General features: G+C 38.0%; 1 protein-coding gene across 6 annotated transcripts in view; it reads left to right on the top strand.

Moving 5' to 3' along the window:
- The window catches only part of ELF1 (E74 like ETS transcription factor 1), a 112,294-nt gene that overhangs the window by 9,367 nt on the left and 81,449 nt on the right, over nt 1-21,478 (top strand). For 2 of the 6 annotated variants that reach the window (XM_043579918.1, XM_043579934.1), the window contains exon 1: nt 18,038-18,175. The exons of 3 other annotated variants lie outside the window; for them this stretch is intronic. The gene's annotated coding sequence lies outside the window, so the exon portion shown is untranslated. Of the gene's footprint in view, nt 1-18,016; nt 18,176-21,478 lie in introns of those variants that run through there. One more of the 6 variants, XM_043579892.1, reaches the window with a different exon arrangement.

A 21,478-nucleotide genomic window follows, 5' to 3' on the forward strand; every position in this document is an offset into this window, starting at 1 on the left:
GAAGGTGCCTTCCTGATGGAAGGCAGAACATAGGCGTAAGGAATTCAAAATGCCAAGTGGGCAGTTGACATCAGGGAATTTCAGATATGAGTAGGAATGCCATTTCTTTTTTCGTTTTCCCGTGTTTTTTTGCCATTGCACATGAACCACAATTTTACTGTTCCTTAAAATCCTGCTGTCAAAGACTGTCTCGTTTCTGTTTTCAATACCTTCTAGAATGTCTTAGGTTAGTTTATGGGGAATATTTTAAGGGGGCTTTTTACCACAGGTTTGTAGGAAAAAGAAAGCACATACATTTTGCATAAAAGCAAAACTACATACTCATTAGAATGCCTGCTATTAAAAAAAAGACAGGAAATAACAAGTGTTGGAGAGAATATGGAGAAATTGGAGCTCTAGTGTACTGTTCACAGGAATGTAAAATGGCACAGCTACTTTGGAAAGTTTTATGGTGGTTCCTCGAAAAGTTAGAAATAGAATTACTGTATGATCCAGCATTCCCATTTATGGCTATCTGCCCAAAGAATTAAAAGCAGAGTCTCAAAGAGACTCTGTACATCCATGTTCACAGCAACATTATTCACAATAGGTGAAAGATGGAAATTACCTAAGTGTTCTTCAGTGGATAAACGGATAAACAAAATGGTATGTACATACAGTAGAATATTTTTCAGTCTTAAAAAGGAAGGAAATTCTGCAATTTGCTACAACGTGGATGAACCTGCAGGACATGCTAAGTGAAATAAGCTAGTCACAAAAAGACACATACTGCACGATTCCACTTATTTGTGGTATCAAAGTGTAATCAGAATCATAGAGACAAAGTAGAATGATGATTGCCAGAGGCTGGGGGAAGGGGGAGTTGGGATTTGTTTAATGGGTAGAGAGTTTCAGTTTTACAAGATGAAAAGAGTTACGGAGATCAGTTGCACAACAGTGTGAATGTACCTATTGCCACTAAACTGCACACTTAAAAATAGTTAAGATGGTAAATTTTATGTATATTTTACTGTAGTTTTTTGTAAAGGGAAATTTGAATTTATATTTGCATATGCAGAATGTAAGGTTATAAAAACCTCTGTAATGAGGTTGAAGTTACTAATCTGGTCGATATTCAGGTATTAGGTGCTGAGGACAGAACCATGAGAAAAGCAGACAAGATCCTCAAGAAGCTTACAGTTTAGTGTGGGAGACAGATACCGACTGAACAAGTAAAAAAGTGTGCTTGAGTGTTACACACACACCAGGGAGACAGACCCCTGACAGAGTAGGTGGAAAGGCTATACTGAAAAAGCTTCTCTAAGAAAATGACATTTTTTTTTATTTTTATTTTTTTTAATTTTTTTTTCAACATTTTTTTATTTATTTTTGGGACAGAGAGAGACAGAGCATGAATGGGGGAGGGGCAGAGAGAGAGGGAGACACAGAATCGGAAACAGTCTCCAGGCTCTGAGCCATCAGCCCAGAGCCTGATGCGGGGCTCGAACTCATGGACCGCGAGATTGTGACCTGGCTGAAGTCGGACGCTTAACCGACTGCGCCACCCAGGCGCCCCGAAAATGACATTTAAATAGAGACCTGAAGGATGAGTAAGCAGTGGCTGGGAAAAAGGGAACAAACAGAAAGGGAAGTGAGACTTGAGGGAGTAGCATTTTGCAAATGCTCCAAAGCTGGGAAAGAAAGGGTATCCTTTGGGAGATGAAAGAAGGCCCTGAGGGCTGTGTTGTGTGAAAAGTGGTGGGAGGTGACAGTGGCACATATCAGATTATGTAAGGCATTGTAGGCCATGTTAAGGGGTTTGAATATTATCTTATGCAAAGATGACAGACATTGATGAGTTTTAAACCAAAAAGTATGTTGGTGGAATGGAGTGGAAGTAAGGAGAAAAACTATGTATCTTTTCCTACAATGTGGCTTTTAAATATGAATTACCTACTCAATCTGGTGCTTGAATGTCCGAGGGAAAAATGGTTCATTTGTATTTATTCAGATGATATATTGATTTTCAATGTGGCCTGTTGATGTGGTGACATGTACTTAACAAATTTAAGGGGAATATTGAAGGTAATTGAACAGAGGTGATTTTCACCTTTATACTCTAACTTGGTAGTTGAAACCCTAGAAATGGATGGATTTGCCCAGGGAGAGTGTAGAGAGAGAAGGCGGCCTTCAGTGGAATCTTTAGAACCTCTACTGTTCAGTGGGAGGTACGTGGAGGCGGGGCAGAGACGACTAAGGGAAAGTAGTCCAGAATTGGGGAAAAACCAGGACAGAACATTTATCAGGTCCAACAGAACAAGTTCTGAAAGCATTAATTGGGTTTACCTGTCTGGTCATTGACTTTAGTTAGAACAGATTTAGTAGCATAATAGTGGTAGGATTAGATTAGATTAGTATGAGTCTAAGAATGAGTGGGAAATGAAGAAATGGAATACAGATAAATCTTTGAGCAAACTTAGCTGTGAAGGGAATGAGAAGGAATGGTAGATAGGTTTGAGGTTGTCAAAATTGGGGTTGGGTTTTTTGTTGTTGTTGTTGTTTGTTTTGTTTTGTTTAGAGAGAGCAAGCACAAGCAGGGGCAGAGAGAGAGAATCCCAAGCAGGCTCCACACCCAGCATGGTTCCTGACACAGGGCTTGATTCCACGACCCTGCAATCATGACCTGAGCCAAAATCAAGAGTCGGACACTTAACTGACTGAGCCACCCAGGTGTCCCTATCTTTACCTACATTTAGATACTTGAGATAATTTAAGGCATATCCTTTTTTTTTTTTTTTTAAGGTTTCATCACTTTTCTTATATATTCTCTCAGCTCAACTTTAGCAGAGTCTTGAAGAATGGGGAGAAAGGATAGTGGGAAACAGTAGCAAAAATAAAAGCAGAGAGAGGTTGGTAAGTCCTGGGGACTTATTTTTCTAATTTGTAATTATCTGAAATCTTAATATGTAGCAGGTTATACACGCTCATTTTAGTATCTTTAAATTTGGGAAATGTCTGTTGAGGTGGTTCACACTAAATTCTAAAGTTCAAAATAGGAGGTTTTTAAACAGTTTGGGATGTTATAGAAATGACATAGGATTCTACAGTGAGAATGGTTTTTAATCCTGGCTTTAAATGAGCACATCATGATTTTTTAGCAACTATGTGTATCCTGTATATTGTTATTTTTTATGATTGGGTGATTCTTCAGATCAGAACTGACTCGGCTGGGGCTATATACTTAACCTGAGTGGCTTTGCTCACATGGCTGAGGGGCTCTCTGTGTGGCTCTCATACCTTAGTGGTGGCTGGAGGGATCCCAAGCAGCAAGAGAAGTTAAGCTCCCCGTGTACCTATACTTGGTAGGCCTGTGCTTGTGTTTTGTTATTATGTTATTGGCCAAAGCAAATCACTTGGCCAATTCCATATTTAAAGGATAGAGAAGAGGCAGAGTGATATTTCACACTGAGAAGTCTGAACAGTTTAGGACCTATTACTTCAGTGGTTTACTGTAAGAAGTAGAGGAGGTTAGCTACCTGGATATCTAACAGAAAAGGCTCCCTGGCGGTGAGAACAGGCAGTGCATAGACCTGGAGGGGAAGAATGCTTGATATGTTCCTGGGATAGCAAGGAGAGGTCAGTATGATGAGAAGAGAGCAAGCAAGCAGGAAGTAGTAAGAGATACAATCATAGAGGTTGGGGCCAGAGTAGGATCTTATTCTTGAAGTTGTTATGAAGACTTCTATTTTTATGTGTGAAAAGAAGAACTACAGGAGGGTTTTGAAGCAGGAGAGTGATATAACCTGACTTGTCTTTTTAAATAGGTTACTTCTGGCTGCTGCTTTGAGAGAATGTTGTAGGGAAAGAAGAATAGAAGCAGGAAGACTCTGAAGTGATGCAGATGAGAGCGGAAGGTGGTTTGCAGCGTGAGAGTAGCAATGAAGTTGAATGATTTTCGGATTTTATATATGTTTTGAAGATTGAACCAACAGGATTTTTTCGACAGGTTGGATATGACTAGAGGACTGAAAGAAGAGTCAGTGGCCAAGGTTTTTGTTGTGAGCAGCTAGAAGTGTTGAATCTCTACCAAGACAACTGGAGACAACTGGGTAGAGTAGGTTTTGGAGGGAAGATCAGGAATTCAGATTTGGTTGAGGTAAGTTTGAAAAGTCTATTAGACATTTGAATGGAGTTGTCAAGTTGGATAGAAGAATCTGGAGTTCAAGAGCAAGACCTGGAGATAGAAATTTGAGAACATTGAAATACTGAGAGCGTTGTGTGAGTCCAAGAAATATTTTCTGAAATGATCGTAGAGTCTTTTAAGTTTTAAAGTTTTCATTTGTACCAGTGATATGGTTTCAAGTAGGGAAGAAGAGCAGCAGAGCAGTTTAGCTACAGCTAAAGTGTATCCTTTGTGATGGTAGTAAAATAAGAGTTTAAAGAAGTCACTAATTGTTCCATGTGTACAGTATTGTGAAATATAAAGCCTGTAGGCTAAGTATCTCATTTGAATATTCCTTTTTACTGAAACAATTACCAGTTTGTTTCTAATTATTTAGAATTAGCTTATTGACAGAAGGTTGTGTAAGTAAAAGCCTGAGAGGGACAGAAGACCAAAAGTTGAGGGAAAGGGCCCTATTTGGATAATCAGTTCTACTCTATTGGGAGTTTTTCTTTTTTCCTCTCCTTCTCTCTCCATGCCTCTCTCTCTGTTTAATTGTATTCATTGTCTGTTAACACAATGAGATGTTCAGGTGTGAGCATGGGGACTAACCCAGAAACTGTGATTTCTTAATGAATATAAAGTTTACTGTTCATGGGGCGCCTGGGTGGCGCAGTCGGTTGAGCGTCCGACTTCAGCCAGGTCACGATCTCGCGGTCCGTGAGTTCGAGCCCCGCGTCAGGCTCTGGGCTGATGGCTCGGAGCCTGGAGCCTGTTTCCGATTCTGTGTCTCCCTCTCTCTCTGCCCCTCCCCCGTTCATGCTCTGTCTCTCTCTGTCCCAAAAATAAATAAAAAAAAAACGTTGAAGAAAAAAAAAAATTTTAAAGTTTACTGTTCTTGCCTTGATCCCCAAATAGGGCTGCCAGACCCAGCCTTAACCAACCTATTCAGAGATATCAGTCCATTCAGGAAAGTGAGGAAAAGGCCTTGCTTTTTGTGTAATTTAGACTTCTACAGAAATGACCTGAGAATGGTTTGTTTTGTGTGGAAGAGAAAAAACAGATTTATCATTGAGCCAATATTTAGTTGACTTCCAAATGTTTTCATTCAGCAAATATTTATTACAGAACTATTGTGGGTCAGGAATGCTATCAGGCTAAAATATGTGACCAGTGAGACATGTAAACAAGTGATTTAACAACAACAACAACAACGATATGTTCTTCACCAGTTATTCCAGCAGAGTAGTCAGGAAGAGTTATGAAGGAAATCAGTTCATCTTTAAGTCCCAAAACCTGTCAGAGTGCTTTGTACAACAGTACGTAAATGTTTATGTGAATACCTAAACAATGTGATGCATGCATCTATCAGACAATTTTTAAAATACAGAGTGAGGCTCAAAGGGACCAATTCTTTCTTGTAGTGATGGAGAGAGGGGCTTTGCAGGAGATTTACTTGGTGGGGAAGGCCAGCAAATATGGAGGTAGAAAGCATGACATGCTCTGAATTTAGCTCAGCAAAGCCGGATTGTGGGTGTTTGTTGGGAGGTGGAAAGGCCACAAGTGAGGCTACAATAAGGTAGACCAAAGTCAAGATGCAAAAATATCTTATATTAGAATTTATTCTGTGGGCACTGGTAGGCTATTGAAAGTTTTGTTTTTTTAATAGGAATATTAAGAGGTAGGATTTATGAGAAATTCCTTTTTTAAAAAGCATCATTCTTGAATTGGGAAATCAAATGTTGATACAATTTTTAAAGGTATAAACATATATACTGGAAGTGAGTATAGCTAATAAGTTGTATCATTTATGGTACAATCTGTTTTATCCCTTTCAGATAACATATATTATCTTAATGTAGGTACAAACTAGGCTAGGTAGTTAAACTTACACTGAGGGAATGAAAATATGCAGTATGGCATTGGTTGGTTTCTGGAAGAGAAATAACCTATTTTTGCTTCATGAAATTATCGCAAACCTTACTTTTTCTGGTATTTAATCTTTTTAAACCTATTTTGAAGTGATTCTAGGCTTACAGAAGAATTGCATAAATAGTACAGAGCTTTTCTATGTTCTTCATCCAGCTTCTACTAATGTTAATGTCATACACAATCACATTACAGCTATCAAAACTAAGAAATCAAGGGGCGCCTGAGTGGCTCAGATGGTTGAGCATCCAACTCTTGATTTCGGCTAAGGTCATGATCTTATGGTTGAGAGATCCAGCTAGGAGTCAGAATACTTGCTGAGTGTGGAGCCTGCTTAAGATTCTGTCTCTCCCCCTCTCCATCTGCCCCTCCCCCATGTTTGCTCTCAAAACAAAACAAAACCCAGAAACTTAAGAAACTAAGATTGGTAGAATACTATAAACCTTATTAGGATTTTTCATAGTTTTTCTACTGATGTCTTTTTTCTGTTCCAGGATGTGTTGCACTTAGTTGTCTTTGTTTTTTTGAGAGAGGGGGTGCAAGTGAACGAGGGGTGTGGGGAGAAAGGGGAGAAGCGGGGCTCACGCGAAGCAGGGCTCAAGCTCACCCTATGTGGTACTTGAACTCACTGTGAGATCATGACCTGAGCCGAAGTCAGATGCTTAATGACTGAGCCACCCAGCTGCCCTGCATTTAATTGTTGTGTCTTCTTAATTCTCTCAAATCTCTGATTGTTTCTTGTCTTTTTTTTTTGACTCTGACATTTTCAGACTATCAGGCAGATATTTTGTAGAATGTCCCTCAGTTTGATTTTGTCTTTTGTCTTCTATTCTCTCATGGTCAGGGACTGGAGTAATGACTTTTTGGACTTTGGGGTTTTAAACAAATTGTTTAATTTTACTTTTTTTTATATTTATTTTTATTTATTTTTGAGAGAGAGAGTGAGAGCGTGCACAAGCAGAAGGGCAGAGAGAGAGAGAGAGAGGGAGGGAAACACAGAATCTGAAGTAGGTTCCAGGCTGTGAGCTGTCAGCACAGAGCCTGATGCAGGGCTCAAACCCCTGAACCTGTGAGATCATGACCTGAGGCAAAGTCAGACGCTTAGCTGAATGAGCCACCCACGTGACCCAATTGTTTCATTTTTAAAATTATAGAGTAAAATTGGCCTTTAAAAATTATTTTTGGGAGCAACATATATCAGGTCTTGTTTTTTTTTTTTTTTTAAGTTTGTTTATTTTGATAGAGTGAGTGTGGGGGAGGGGCAGAGAGAGAGAATCTCAAGCAGGCTTTGTGCTCACAGCACCCTGATATGGGGCTCAAACTCATGAGCCGTGAGTTCGTGACCTGAGCTGAAATCTAGTTAGACACTTAACCTACTGAGCCACCCAGGTGCCCCCCCACCTTTTTTTTTTTTAAATCAGGATGTAGAACAATTCCATCCCCCCTCAAAACTCCCTCATGCTCTCTCATTATAGTCACATCCTACCCCTAATCAATGCCCCTGCAACCACTGATAAGTTCTCCAACATTATACTTTGATATTTCAGAGAATGTCATATATTTGGAATCCTAGAGTATGTAACCTTTTGACAATGGCTTCTTTGACTCCTCATAATGTTTTTGAGAGTCATCCAAGTTGTGTTTATCAATAGTTCATTCCGTTTTATTGCTGATTATAAATGTACTTCTAGTATGTTATCTCCTCTCCTCCTGTTTTATTTTTTTTTTTATTTTTTTTTAATTTTTTTTTTCAACGTTTTATTTTATTTTTGGGACAGAGAGAGACAGAGCATGAACGGGGGAGGGGCAGAGAGAGAGGGAGACACAGAATCGGAAACAGGCTCCAGGCTCCGAGCCATCAGCCCAGAGCCTGACGCGGGGCTCGAACTCACGGACCGTGAGATCGTGACCTGGCTGAAGTCGGAGGCTTAACCGACTGCGCCACCCAGGCGCCCCTCCTCCTGTTTTTTGATAAATAATTGAGAACACATCATGTGTCCTCCTGGTATTATAATAAGCAATTTAAGTGAGATTTTGGTGAAATAGGGATTAGCATGATCCTTTTTACAGAAGTAAAAACATAGGCACAGAGAGTTTAAATAGCCCTAGGTCATGTAATTAGTTAATAGTGGAGCTGGGATCGAACCCAGGTCACCTACTCTAAAGCCCATGCTTTGGACTACATGGCTAGTTGCTAATGTCGGTTTTTTCATTTCTCGATTTTGACCAGCAGTACAATTAGAAATTGAAGTTCGTGTTCCTTTAACATATCCTAAAGTTCCCCTTTTTTGTTTATAGTTATTTTTATTAAAGAGCAAAAATGATAGAATGTAATTTTTTTTCACATTGGTGGGTTATAATATTTAGGGCTAAGCATTCTGTGATTTAGTCCTAAGCAGAAAGTCATGCCAAGTAAGTCATCAGTCCACAAGCAATTATGAATTAACTTTGAGTTCATCTGTTTATGAGAATTAAAGCCATAATACTAAGCTTTTTCTTAATCTCTTTGTAAACAGGATCTTTAATTTGTGTTAGATAATAAATATTATATAAAAATAGACAGAGTCTAAATAGTGTAAATCAGGCTATTTTAAAATAAGAAGTTTGCTTTTTTTTTTTTAATGTTTATTTTATTTTTGAGACAGAGACAGAGAATGAGTGGGGGAGGGGCAGAGAGAGAGGGAGACACAGAATCCGAAGCAGGCTCCAGGCTCTGAGCTGTCAGCACAGAGCCCGACACAGGGCTCGAGGCCACAAACAGTGAGATCATGATCTGAACTGAAGTTGGACGCTCAACCGACTGAGCCACCCAGGCACCCCAAGAGGTTTGCTTTCTACCATAATCTTAAACTTTACTAATGGCAAAAGGTGTCTTTTTCTTTTCTCTTTTTAAAGAGCATGGAGGTTTGGGGTATTAGAGATAAGTTTTTTGAACTTGTGCTGAAAGCCCATTTGCTTAAATATTCTCCTGCCATAGGATTAAAAAAAAAAAAAAGTTTCCAAAATATTGGTATCGTGTTTCTTGTGTTTTTAAAAATATCTTATTAGTGAACTGACATAAATGTAATTGAATTTTGGGGGTAATTATAAAAATTTCCAGTTATTCTGAATATCTGGTAATTTTATGTATTCAGTTAAGTAAAAGTTTGATGAGGAGACTTTATTTTTTAAAATTTATTTATTTATATTTGAGAGAGCAGGAGATGGGCAGAGAGAGGGAGAGAGAGAATCTTAAGCAGACTGTGTGCCAGCGCAGAGCTTGGTGTTGGGCTCCATCCCACGAACGGTGAGATCCTCACCTGAAACAAAATCAGGAGCTGGATGCTCAACCGACTGAGCCACCCGGGCAACCCAGGAGACTTATTTCTTAAATGTAGCCTGGTTGTGATTTTTGTTCTCCACTCTTCAAACTTCTGTCCACAGTCACAGTCGGTCGTACAAGCTGCAGGGTATGGTTCCTGCTCTTGAATGGGTTACCAGTTTATCGATGTATAGATAGACTTGTACAAAATTAACTGCAATACAAAATGGAATGTTCTTGGCAATAGAAATGGCACTGCCTTTCTTAAAGAAGCCCTCCCTCTCAAATCTGTTCTTGACTCATTCACAACAGTTTCTCACCTTTCAATCTCTGTTAAATTCCCTGTAATCTGATGTTTTACTTATCTTTTTTTTTTTTTTTCCTATCATAGCATGGAAACAAAGTTAACAGTGATGTGGGGCGCCTGGGTGGCTCAGTTAGCTAAGCATCTTGACTTCAGCTCAGGTCATGATCTCACAACTCATGGGTTTGAGCCCCGCATCAAGCTCTCTGCTGTCAGTGCAGAACCTGCTTCAATTCCTGTCTCCCTCTCTCTCTGCCCCTCCCCAGCTCATGCTTTCTCTGTCTTAAAAAATAAATTAAAACATCAGAAAAAAAAAAATTAACAGTGACGTTCATGTTGCTAAATTCAACTGCCATTTTTTTTCTCAGACATCATTTTATTTGATATGTCATCAGCATTTGGCACAGTTGCTCAATCCCTTCTTTTGGAAACACTTTTACTCAAATTCCAGGGTAATACCATATTTGCTGTGTTTTCCTGTGATATTTTTGGATACTCCTTCTCAGCCTTCTCTGCTAACTTTACTTCCTCTCCTCTACCTCTCAATATTGGAGTGTCCCAGAGGTCTGTCGTCCTTACCTTTTCTACCTGTAGCTTTATTATTGTATATATGTTAATGGCTACAATTTCTATACCTAGCCCATATCCCTTCCCTTGGCCTTAGGACTATGTCTGCAACTCCAAGGCAATCTGTCCAATTTGACATGTCCACTTGGAGAGCTGATGAACATCTCAAACTTAATGAGTTTAAAACTGAGCTCCTGATGTTTCCATACCCCAAACCGTCATCATCTGTAGTCTTTCCTGGCTCAGTTTGGGCAACAGCAGTCTTTCAGTTGCCAGAAATGGAATTTTGAAGCCTTTCTTTCCCCACCAACTACTTCCGTCCATTCAGAAATTTCATTGGGTATTCCTCAAAAACATCCATAATTGAGTCAGATCTTCCTCTTATGCTGCCTCCTTTGTTTTAGTCATTATCCTCTTTGGATTATTGCATTAGCTTCTCCTTGCTTCCTTCCTTGCCCCTTTGCAGTGTGTTTTCATCACAGCGGTCAAATCTTATGACTCATATGCTGAAAACTCTCCAACTATTAATTCTCCAAACAGTGAGGCTCTCCACTAGTTCCTAGTACTCTTCTCCTCCTCTTACTCTTCTTATTTTCTCTACTTGACCCACACTGGCCTCCTTGCTTTCCTTAAATGTATCAGTTAAGCTCCCTGTTAGAGTCTTTGTACAGGCTTTCTCTGTCTAGAATGTTCTTTCTTAGATATGTCTACATGGCTAGAGGTCTTTATGCAAAGGTGACATGGCAAAAGTAAATCCTCCCTAGCTAGTCTAAAATGTTCTATTCTTTTCTTTGCTATTATGTTTTTTTCCTTCTTTGTCCTTATCACTAGCATATGTGTATTTTATCTTTTATTTATAATTGACATGCTCTGTATTTAGTCCATAATGTTTGTCCCTTACTAGAATATAAGTGCCATGTGGGGAGGGATCATTTACCAACAGTGTGTCTCCTTTGTTCACTGCTATGTAGCAAGGGCCTGGAAGAGTGCCTGGCACATAGTAGATGCTCACTAAATGTTAAATGAGTGGATACCTAGGAGTACCTCAGATCAGTCATGAACTTGACATTGGGCAAGTCAGTAATCTCCTTTCCCGATTTTTATTTTTTTAATTAAAAAAATTTTAATGTTTATTTTTGAGAGAGGGAGAGACAGAGTACAAGTGGGGGAGGGGCAGAGAGAGAGGGAGACACAGAATCTGAAGCAGACTCCAAGCTGTCAGCACAGAGCCTGACACGGGGCTTGGACACACAAACCACAAGATCATCACCTGAGCCAAAGTCAGGCTTAACCAACTGAGCCAACCAGGCACCCCTCCTTTCCCTATTTTTAAAATGAGTTTGGGTAGGATTGGTATTTTTAGACTTTCTGAAAACAACAAAGACTTAAATGTATGTAGTATCTCAGTTCCTTGAAGATTTTTGTAAGAATTCAACTGTGTAACAAAAGTTTGAAAACCATGGTAGGTAGTCTAGGTTATTTTATTTCGGGGGAATCAAAGTTTGTTAGTTTCTTTTTTTTTCAGTCATGAGTTGATAATCACATCAATTCACATAGTGTTTTTTAAAGGAAGATTCTGTGATAGCAGAGTGAAAGGTGAATTGGAAATAGTTGGTGGTAGGAAAAGGGACAGTTAGGATGTTGTTGCGATATTATTTTTCCTACAGTATGATGCAGTAGCAAAGAAGGATCTTAAGTTTCACTCTAAACTCAATGTAAAAAATAGAGGATTTCCTCTCCACAACATTTAGAAATTATTGAATAGTAAGGGAACAAGCATCTTTTTGAGTGACTGCTGTGTGAAGACCACTAACTACATTAGATGGTAAGGCTGCAGAGCACTAGAGCAGAGGTGCTCAGAAGCATGGCTTCTACCCACATTATTCAGTCTGTTTCCAACAGTAGGCATGAAGCTCCTTTAGGTAATTCACAGGTACATCCCTGGTTACAATCCACTGAAGTAAAGGACACATTGTCTTTAACATTGAATTTATTTATTTATTTATTTATTTTTAATTTTTTTTTTTTTCAACATTTATTTATTTTTGGGACAGAGAGAGACAGAGCATGAACGGGGGAGGGGCAGAGAGAGAGGGAGACACAGAATCGGAAACAGGCTCCAGGCTCTGAGCCATCAGCCCAGAGCATGACGCGGGGCTCGAACTCACGGGCCACGAGATCGTGACCTGGCTGAAGTTGGACGCTTAACCGACTGCGCCACCCAGGCGCCCCTGAATTTAAAATTTAATCAAAAGAGATTAAAAGATATATCACATCATGTATAAAAGATACATCTATATGAAATTTGAGATTGCAGTCAGAATATTACCTGGGAGCATCATAAAAAATACAATTGTACAATCAATTCTTGGGTTGTTTTTGACAAGAAGGGAAAGAACAACATCCAAAATAGTACCTACAATGGAATCTTATAACACAGGTAGGTACATGAATTTTGCAGTATCAAATTATGGGCCAAATCATGTCTTTAAAAAATATTTGAATGCGCAGTAAAATCCTGATATGCTATAATTTTCCTTTAATGAACTGTTTTAGAAAAGTTATTTATTCATGTCTCTGAGTTTCTGCTGTGTGTTGGGCCCTGTCTTAATGATAGGAATACATTAGTAAACAAAACCAGCCAAAGCCTGGTCCCCTCTTAAAAAAAATTTTTTTAATGTTTATTTTTCAGAGACAGAGACAGAGTATAAGTAGGGGAGGAGCAGAGAAAGAGGGAGACACAGAATCCGAAGCAGGCTCCAGGCTCTGAGCTATAAGCACAGAGCCTGACAGTGGGCTTGAACTCACTAACCGTGAGGTCATGACCTGAGCTGAAGTCAGCCTTCGATCCACTGAGCCACCCAGGCGCTGCGATGGCCCCTTTTGACTTTGATGTGCCTTTTAAAACACACAGACACTTGTCCAGGAGAATGTTCCTTATGGATGTGTCCTACTTAATAATGGGTGCAGAAACAGGAAAGGAGGCCTTGTTTTAACCCACTAGTGATAGATGATAGAGAATTAACTATGTTTGACATTTAAGGTCACATTTGGAAATGCTGCATGTTGTTCAGAACCTGGGATTATACTTTGAGAATCCTTTCCCACTGAAATATTTAGAACACTGAATCCCAGTCTTAAAAAAAATTTTTTTTTTATATTTAAATAGTGGAGACAGGTGCCTGGGTTGCTCAGTTAAGTATCTGACTTTGGCTCAAGTCATGATCTCACAGTTTGTGAATTTGAGCCCTGCCTCAGGCTCTGTACTGACAGTTTGGAGCCTACCTGGGATTCTCTCTCTCTCTCTCTCTCTCTCTCTCTCTCTCTCTCTGTCTCTGCGCCCCTCCCCACTTGTGCTCTCTCTCACTCACAAAATAAATAAAAAAATAAGTAGTAGAGAATAGTGATTTTGGTCATTTATCATTTTAATGATTTGATCTTAGCATGCTTCTTCCATCTCTCCTGTTGGCTCCTGAACGAGGGGACAGATTCAGAGCAAGCCTTTTTTTAAAGCCCAGGTATTCTAGATATGAGCATGAGACTGTTTAATATTTTCAGATACTGGGATTTTTCACATTTGAGTTCAAAGAGAAGCAGTAACAATGAAAGGAAAGAAGAGAGTCCTTGCTTGCATTGTAAATTCTTTTTATAAGTTGTATTTTAAAGAAAGAAATTTACAGTGTCCTAACTTTAGCTGCATTCAATTCATTTAATTGACCTAATCTTGCTAAACTAATAGTTCAAATATAAATGCTGAAAATTCCTCCAAGTAGCCATGACAGCTTTATATTAAGGTATATACTGACTTGATAGAGATCTAATTATAGAAATAGACATCAACTGTATGTACAAGTATATTTGCATCACAAGCCTAAGATGCCACATTTTATTTATATAAAAGTTTAAAGACTTAACCTTTCTCATCCTGAACTATTTGATACTGATTGCTTCTACTAAGAAGCATAATAATAAGTTAATGTTTATAAAGTGTTTACTTAGTGCTCAGTTTAATATTAATAACTGTATTACACATGAACTAGTTTCTTTTTGAAGTCAGGTTTATTGAGCTATTTTTTATGTACAGTGCAATTTGCCCTATTTAGTTGTACAGTCCTATGATTTTTGACAACATATATAGGTCATAAAACCAATACCACAGTCCCTATACAGAATGCTTCCATCACTCCAAACGGTTTCCTTGTTTCCCTTTGTAGTCAGTCTCCCCCCCCTCATTCCTAACCCCTGGCAGCCACTGATAGGAATTCTGCCCTTTTTGTTTTGCCTTTTCCAGAACATCATGTAAGTGGAGTCATATAGTATATATTTTGAGTTTGGCTTATTTCACTCCCTAATGCTTTTAGATTTATCCATGTGGTAGCTGTATTTCGAAAGTTACTGCTAATAATATCCCATTGTATGGATGTACCACAATGTGTTTAACTGTTCTCCAGTTGATAGACATTTGGGTTTCCAGGATTTGGTAATTCTGAATAAAATTTCTATAAATAAGTAGAAGTTTTTGTTGTTATTTTAAATGTTCATTTATTTTTGAGAGAGGGAGAGAGTCTAATGTGGGGCTCAATCCCACCAACTGTGATATCATGACCCGAGCTGAAATCAAGAGTCAGATGCTTAACTGATTGAGCCACTGAGGCACCCCAGTAGAAGGTTTTGTTTTTGTTTTTAATAGACATATATTTTCCTTTCTCTTAGGCATATATTTAGGATTGAGTCTGCTGGATTGTATAATAAGTATATGTTTACAAGAAACTGCTAAATGGTTTTCCAAGTAGGCTGTACCATTTTGCATTCCCAACTTTGCATGTGAAAGTTGAAGTTGCTGTACATCCTCCCTAGCACTTGGTATTTTCAGTTTTGTTTTTTTTTTTGTTTTTTTTTTTTAAGTTATGCTGTTGATGTGCACGGGTACTGTGGCTTTAATTTGCATTTTCCTGTTGAGTAAGGATGTTGAGATTTTTTGCTGTCTTTCTCTGCCATCTGTATCTCTTTTTGGTGAAATGTCTATTCAGACCTGTTTGACAATTTTAAAGACTGGTTTGTTTTCTTATTTTTCAGTTGTAAAAATTTTTTATATCAAGCATAGTAGTACATTCATTGGTTTTAATGCTCATTATAGTCCTCTGAGGTAGGTGCTATTAGCCTAAATCACAAACAAAAAAGTTAGGCACAGTACTGTTAAATATTGCCCAGGATCACACAGCAGATAGGTAGCATAGCTGGGATTTGCACCCAAGCAGAGTGACTCTAGAACCTATGCTGAACTGTTTGCCAACTTGTTTTTTCTGTGGTGATTGATTTCTTGGGGTTGTGAATATAACCAGGATCTAGTTTCTATAGGTGGTAAAACAATGCTTATAGGGACACCCTTGAGCAAAGGGGCAATATATTTGTAGCAGCAACTCTGGAATCTTCTCCCTAGGAATAGCTCAGATATTTGTTGCTATTGAAGAAGCGTACTTATTTTCACTTTATGTCTCTTACTTCTACATACCGGTGGTGAAAAGTACTTCTTTTAAATTACTTTCCACATGTCTGCCATTATCAAGTAATGAAGTGCTTTATATAAATGGATGTTCTCAATAGCAGAAGCTTCTCCTTTTAGGTATCTATACACCATAAAAGATCTCTCTCTCTCTCTCTCTCTCTCTCTCTCTCCCCACCATAAAAGATCTCTCTCTCTCTCTCTCTCTCTCTCTCTCTCTCCACCATAAAAGATCTCTCTCTCTCTCTCTCTCTCTCTCTCTCTCACACACACACACACACACACACACACGCACACACACACATTTTTCTCACTTTGTCTTTTATAATAATGTTGACTTCAAGGCATTTACTGTTTGGTGATACACTCAAGGAGTGTGTAGAACTTACCTTAAATGGTGGCTTTAGATGCCAGGACTTTTAAAGTTATATTTATTTGTGATTTTTATAGGTTTTTGTTTTAGTCTTCTCTCACTTTCCACTCTGTCATTTGTTTGTTGTGACATCATCCTTTCACTATTCCCTCTTTCACACCCCTATAACTTCATTTCTAATTAGGTAAAAGATTATCAAATTATTGGGCTTACATGGATATGGTCTAAAATAAATTTCAGCTTTAGGAAACGACTTAGGGGTTTTCCAGTGAACATCTCCTGTGACTGCTCAGAGGGCCTTTTTTCTTGGTTTTGGGGCTCCAAAAAGTCATTCTAAATAAATGAGCTCTAACGTAAGATAAATATGATATTTTATGGCAGAAGAAGTGATGTGTTTTTCTTTTTAGCATAATTTTTTATTAATAATTTGTTAAACCATGGGGATTATCTTAGTAAAAAGGTAAACCAAACAGTGTTCAGTAGAATGGAATAAATAGGCACTTAATGGGCAGAAAGTTGGTTCACAACCATTCTGTTCTGTTGCAGTTTGTGAAGTTCCTGTCTAAGTCAGCGACAGCTTGTCCTCTCAGCTGCGCCTCTAGTAAGACAAAATGATTACTTCCAAGTAATTAACTGAAGCACAAAACTTTGCCAAATCCTATTTACTTTTTGTAAAATATTAAGATGAAGTCTAGTGAGTAGTACTTTGTCATGTAAAGCACTTTTTTATTTTTTTTTTTTTATTTTTTTTTTTTTATTTTTGGGACAGAGAGAGACAGAGCATGAACGGGGGAGGGGCAGAGAGAGAGGGAGACACAGAATCGGAAACAGGCTCCAGGCTCTGAGCCATCAGCCCAGAGCCTGACGCGGGGCTCGAACTCACGGACCGCGAGATCGTGACCTGGCTGAAGTCGGACGCTCAACCGACTGCGCCACCCAGGCGCCCCTGTAAAGCACTTTTGAGAGTGCTTAATGCTTTCAAGCCATTTTGATCAATTTATGCTCTTAGAATAAATTAATATTCATCCAGGGGACAGGGTAAGTAGTGCACTAACATTTCAGCTGCTTGGGCACCTTGTCAGATGTACGATGACTTGGAGAGCAAAATTTCACTGTCCACATCGTTTGTTGGCACCTTAGGGTCACCATGTATGGTGCAGCAGGGTGCCTGGCACATGGTACGTTTTTATTTGTGGAATATTTTGGTAAAGAAAACGGTGGCTATCAATTGGGAGCATAGAATCATGAACCGTGATTGCATTGGTAATCTGTTTAAAATAGAGTTTTATCAAGCTTGTGATACTATTTAAAATCATTATGCTATATTAGACTTTAGCTCCTTTCTAACCCTGAATTCTTAAAAAAATTTATAAACCAGGTTAATTCACACTTATTTTTCTACTGAACTTTGAATTTTCTAGATTTTATGTTTAGTGGACTTGTAAATCTGCATCTGATACTGCAGTTTGCTAGCTTTTCCAGATTACATAGCAATGTACCCCTTTCATGTAAGGGTTAATGAGTAGCCTGGTTAGACTCACCAGTCCATTGTCACACTAAAAGCCAGAAAATTTGCTGTCTCCCTTCCATTCCCTCCCACATTTTTTTTTCTTTTCATAGTTTTATTTACTTGATATATTAATATAATTTTTAAAAGTTGAGATTTTATTTTGTAAAACAGCATACGGTTTTAATTTTGTTTCTGTGTAGATCCTGAGTTCTATTTTATTGTTAATGTTAAATTATGGTAATTAACATGAGCTGAATAATGGTTTAATCAAGGTAGATCTTGCTCCTTGGCTCTCTGTCTCTCCTTTTTCTGTACTTCTCCTCTGTTTTTACCTGTAGATTTGCATGTTTGACCTAGCAGAATAATTGGGTCCACAGCAACATGGGCGTGCCTCCCTTAGAAACACTTAGTTTCATGTATGACTCATAGGCTGAAGCACAGACACCACTTCCCCAATCTACAGGAGCCATTTTAACAGCATAAAACTTGCCGGATTGCTTTTTATTTTCAAGCCCAAAGGACAAAAAGAGAACGAGAATATTTGAAGGTAACTTGTTATGAGTTTGTGTGTTTGCTTCTGTCTGTTTCCTGAGCTGATAAACGGAGGGTGGTTCTTACCTGTCGAAGAACATGGCTGAATGTGTTCTTTAACTCTCTGAAAAAAATGTGTGTAGTCAGTCACATGCCTGATTGCACTTAACTGCTAGGGGGAAACAAAGCATTCAAATTCTGGAAAGTTTTAGATCTTCTTAGAAAAGCATTTTTTTTATATTTTACATAATTTGTTTTCTTTGTTTGCCCCCTGTATGACTTGAGAATAAAGGAGATTTTTCTTTCTTTTTCATACTACAAAACAAACCAGTCAAGTTTTCATTTAAAAAAAAATCCAGTTGTATTTGTGGGATAGCTAGAAGTTACAATTAAGTAAATTCATGTACTATGCGTGTGTGATACGGATGTTAAGAAAAAAATTCCGAGGCAGTGGTGGTGTTTTGGCATTTTGGTTAAAGGGAGGTTTGGAGACAACTTGGTCATAGGTATTGCTCATTGACTGTTCTTTCCTCTTTTTTCTTAAATTAATGAAATTATAACATTAATTTTTGAAAACTAAATAGAAGTTTAAGGAAAATGAAGCCATTTAGATAGATAATAAGTAAAAGTGATTATTAGATAAAGAGGAAGAAAGAGTAGACCAGTTCATTTAGTATCAGAAAAAAATAATAAAGTTTTATAATTCACACTGGAAACTTATTCTGAGAAACAACCTTAGATGCATGGCTGGCTTCTGAGGAAGCATGTAGTATTTCAATTTGTGTGTAAAGAAAAAGTAAAGAATATTGGCCTTCCCTCTATACTGTTGTTGTTAAAATTTGCTTGTTTTGAAGAAAAAAGTAATACCTTTTGTGTGAAAGAAAAGATTGCTTAGTCTTTTCCTGGAATATTTATCATCATTGAAATTACGAAATTTTGGCTAGTGTATATTCTGGTGTGCCTTCAAGTTCTAGGTCCTCTGAGAAGCTGAGTGAAGTAGTATTTTACTTACGAAAGTTATTTATGAAATTAAAACTTGAATGCAAGTAAAATTTGAATATGCAGGGATTATGAATAAAATATTTGGAAATAAAACTTAAGTCATATATTATTGACTATAATGATGTTTAGCTAGTTCTTTGGAAATTTGCTGTTACTGACTTTCTAAGTGCTTAAAGGCCTATCTGCTGAAAGGGAAGATAGAAAGGCAGTTAGTTACTACTTCATACTCTTGGAAAGGATTTTTATATTAACAGGTCTCAGTTTTGTGGTTTTGCAGGAAAGACATAGCAGACATTTTACCAATTCAGCTCTGAGGCATTTGCTATCATCTTTGTTTGCATCTTGCTGGTTTAGTCAGCCTTTGAGTAAGTAGAGCCTGTATTTACTTCTAGTCTGGTCTGTGTGAAAAATCTAAGGAAACTTTTGGCTTTTTTTTTTCTTTTAAGTTTTTAAAAGCCAGTGACCCATGAGAGAAAAATCTAGGGACAAACAACTAAAGATTTTATTTATTAAAGGGAAGTAGAAAGATTTACTTTCTTAAAATTAAGCAGCTGGTATAAATAAAATAGATACTGATCATATATTTCAGTTTCTTATTATGTGAAGAAGACTGAAGTGGGGCTTCAAGGACAAGGGAAGGAAAAAAAAACAAAACATGGAAGCAAGGGAAGGCCAGAAAGACTTACTTAGCAGTCTTCTTCCCACTGTTTTCCTTTCATAAGGTTGAATATAAGTGTAGATCGAGTCATCAGAATGAAACTTAGAATTACCCATTTAAAGAACTTGAGCACTGAAAAACACTGAAGATCATTCAGCTGCCTCACTTGTATAGATGAAGAAACAGTGGCCTGAAGAGGTCTTGTGACTTGCTCAAGGTTGTGCAGTGCCTAATGGCAGGGCTTCCAGCCCGGAGCTGCTCATGCTAGTCCACGCTAACAAGTGATGCTTTGTTTGAAATGATCTGTGTTTCCTTAAGAGTAAATAAAACCTTAATTAAGTTGCTTGGTGATAAGTTTGGTAATAAGATGTACCAAATGAATTAACCAATGATCTTGAAAATGTGTTCCAACTAGTTTGTTTTTTCATCAGAGAGAAGATGATGCATTTGTTTAATTTCTACAACAGCTTTTTTTTTTCATTATTAGCATTTTTTCATAGTTGAAGCATTGTTTGTGTCATTGCTTATTTAAGATGAATCCAGGGGGATGGAATTATGAGGAGTTGGGAATTTACTTTGAACTTCAGAGCCAGACAGGTTTATTTCTGCTTTAGTTTTATCTCTTGTTCTTTTAGGAGGGCAAATACTGTTTAATATGATGCCTTGTTATATTAAAGTGTATGTGTGTGTAAAACCCTGCATATAAGTTTACAAAGTCTACAAGTCTCTAAACTTTAACATTACACTCCTCTTGAACTGAACCTTTCCAGAATTAGTAATCTCATTCCATTTGTTTGTCATATCTTCTCTCCTCCTTTGAGAGTTGACTATACATACTAGGCACATTAAGAAACTAATGGGGAATACAAAATCTTTGTTAACTTTTTGATATATTTTATTGGAGTGGTTGAAATTTACTTTCGATCTGCCTTTCTTTAGGTCTGAAATTTGGTTTTTTAAATCACTTTGCACGTAACTGTTGCATCTCCTACGTCTCCAAGTCCTCTAACCCAGTTCGATATCAGACCCTCCACAAGGTGGTTTTCATTGTCCTAAGCAACAGAGAGCACAGAAACAGCCAGAAAACATAGGCTCTCTCCTCACAAACTTAGATTCTTACTGGAAAAACAGGGTGTGGTAACATCAGTAAAATAAGAATGGAACCAAGCCACCAAGAAGTTAAATTCAGGTTCAGACTATTTGCCTAAAGGTGAAAACATGACTGCAACTTAAAATAGGGAAGTATATGGATCTTTAGGAATTGTTAGTATTGAAGACTGAGTAGCATTTGCCTAGCTTAAGGGGAGTGCCTTCACCAATAAGAATGAGAATGTAAGCTCTTTGAGGTGAGAAATGTTTTATTTTTTTGTCTTTTGGAACCTTTGACAAAACTACCAAGCACATATTAGTAAACAGTTACTATTTGCTGCATCAAACCCTTAGCAACTCAGTTGGGCAAATTCTGCTAAAGTTAGGGGTGGCAAATCTTTAAAAGTCATGTGGCCCTCAGCGTAGTCTGTCTGGTGTCGGCACTTCCTAACCAAAGAAAAAAATGAAAATCTACTTGGTAGTATATGTTTTAAAGCAGTAATTTCAACCTTTGGTGTAATAGAGAATCACCTGGCTTCAACTCCTGAGATTCTGATTCATTAGGCCTAG

Source organism: Prionailurus bengalensis, chromosome A1 (genome assembly GCF_016509475.1).
Source record: "Prionailurus bengalensis isolate Pbe53 chromosome A1, Fcat_Pben_1.1_paternal_pri, whole genome shotgun sequence".
Taxonomy (NCBI): domain Eukaryota; kingdom Metazoa; phylum Chordata; class Mammalia; order Carnivora; family Felidae; genus Prionailurus; species Prionailurus bengalensis.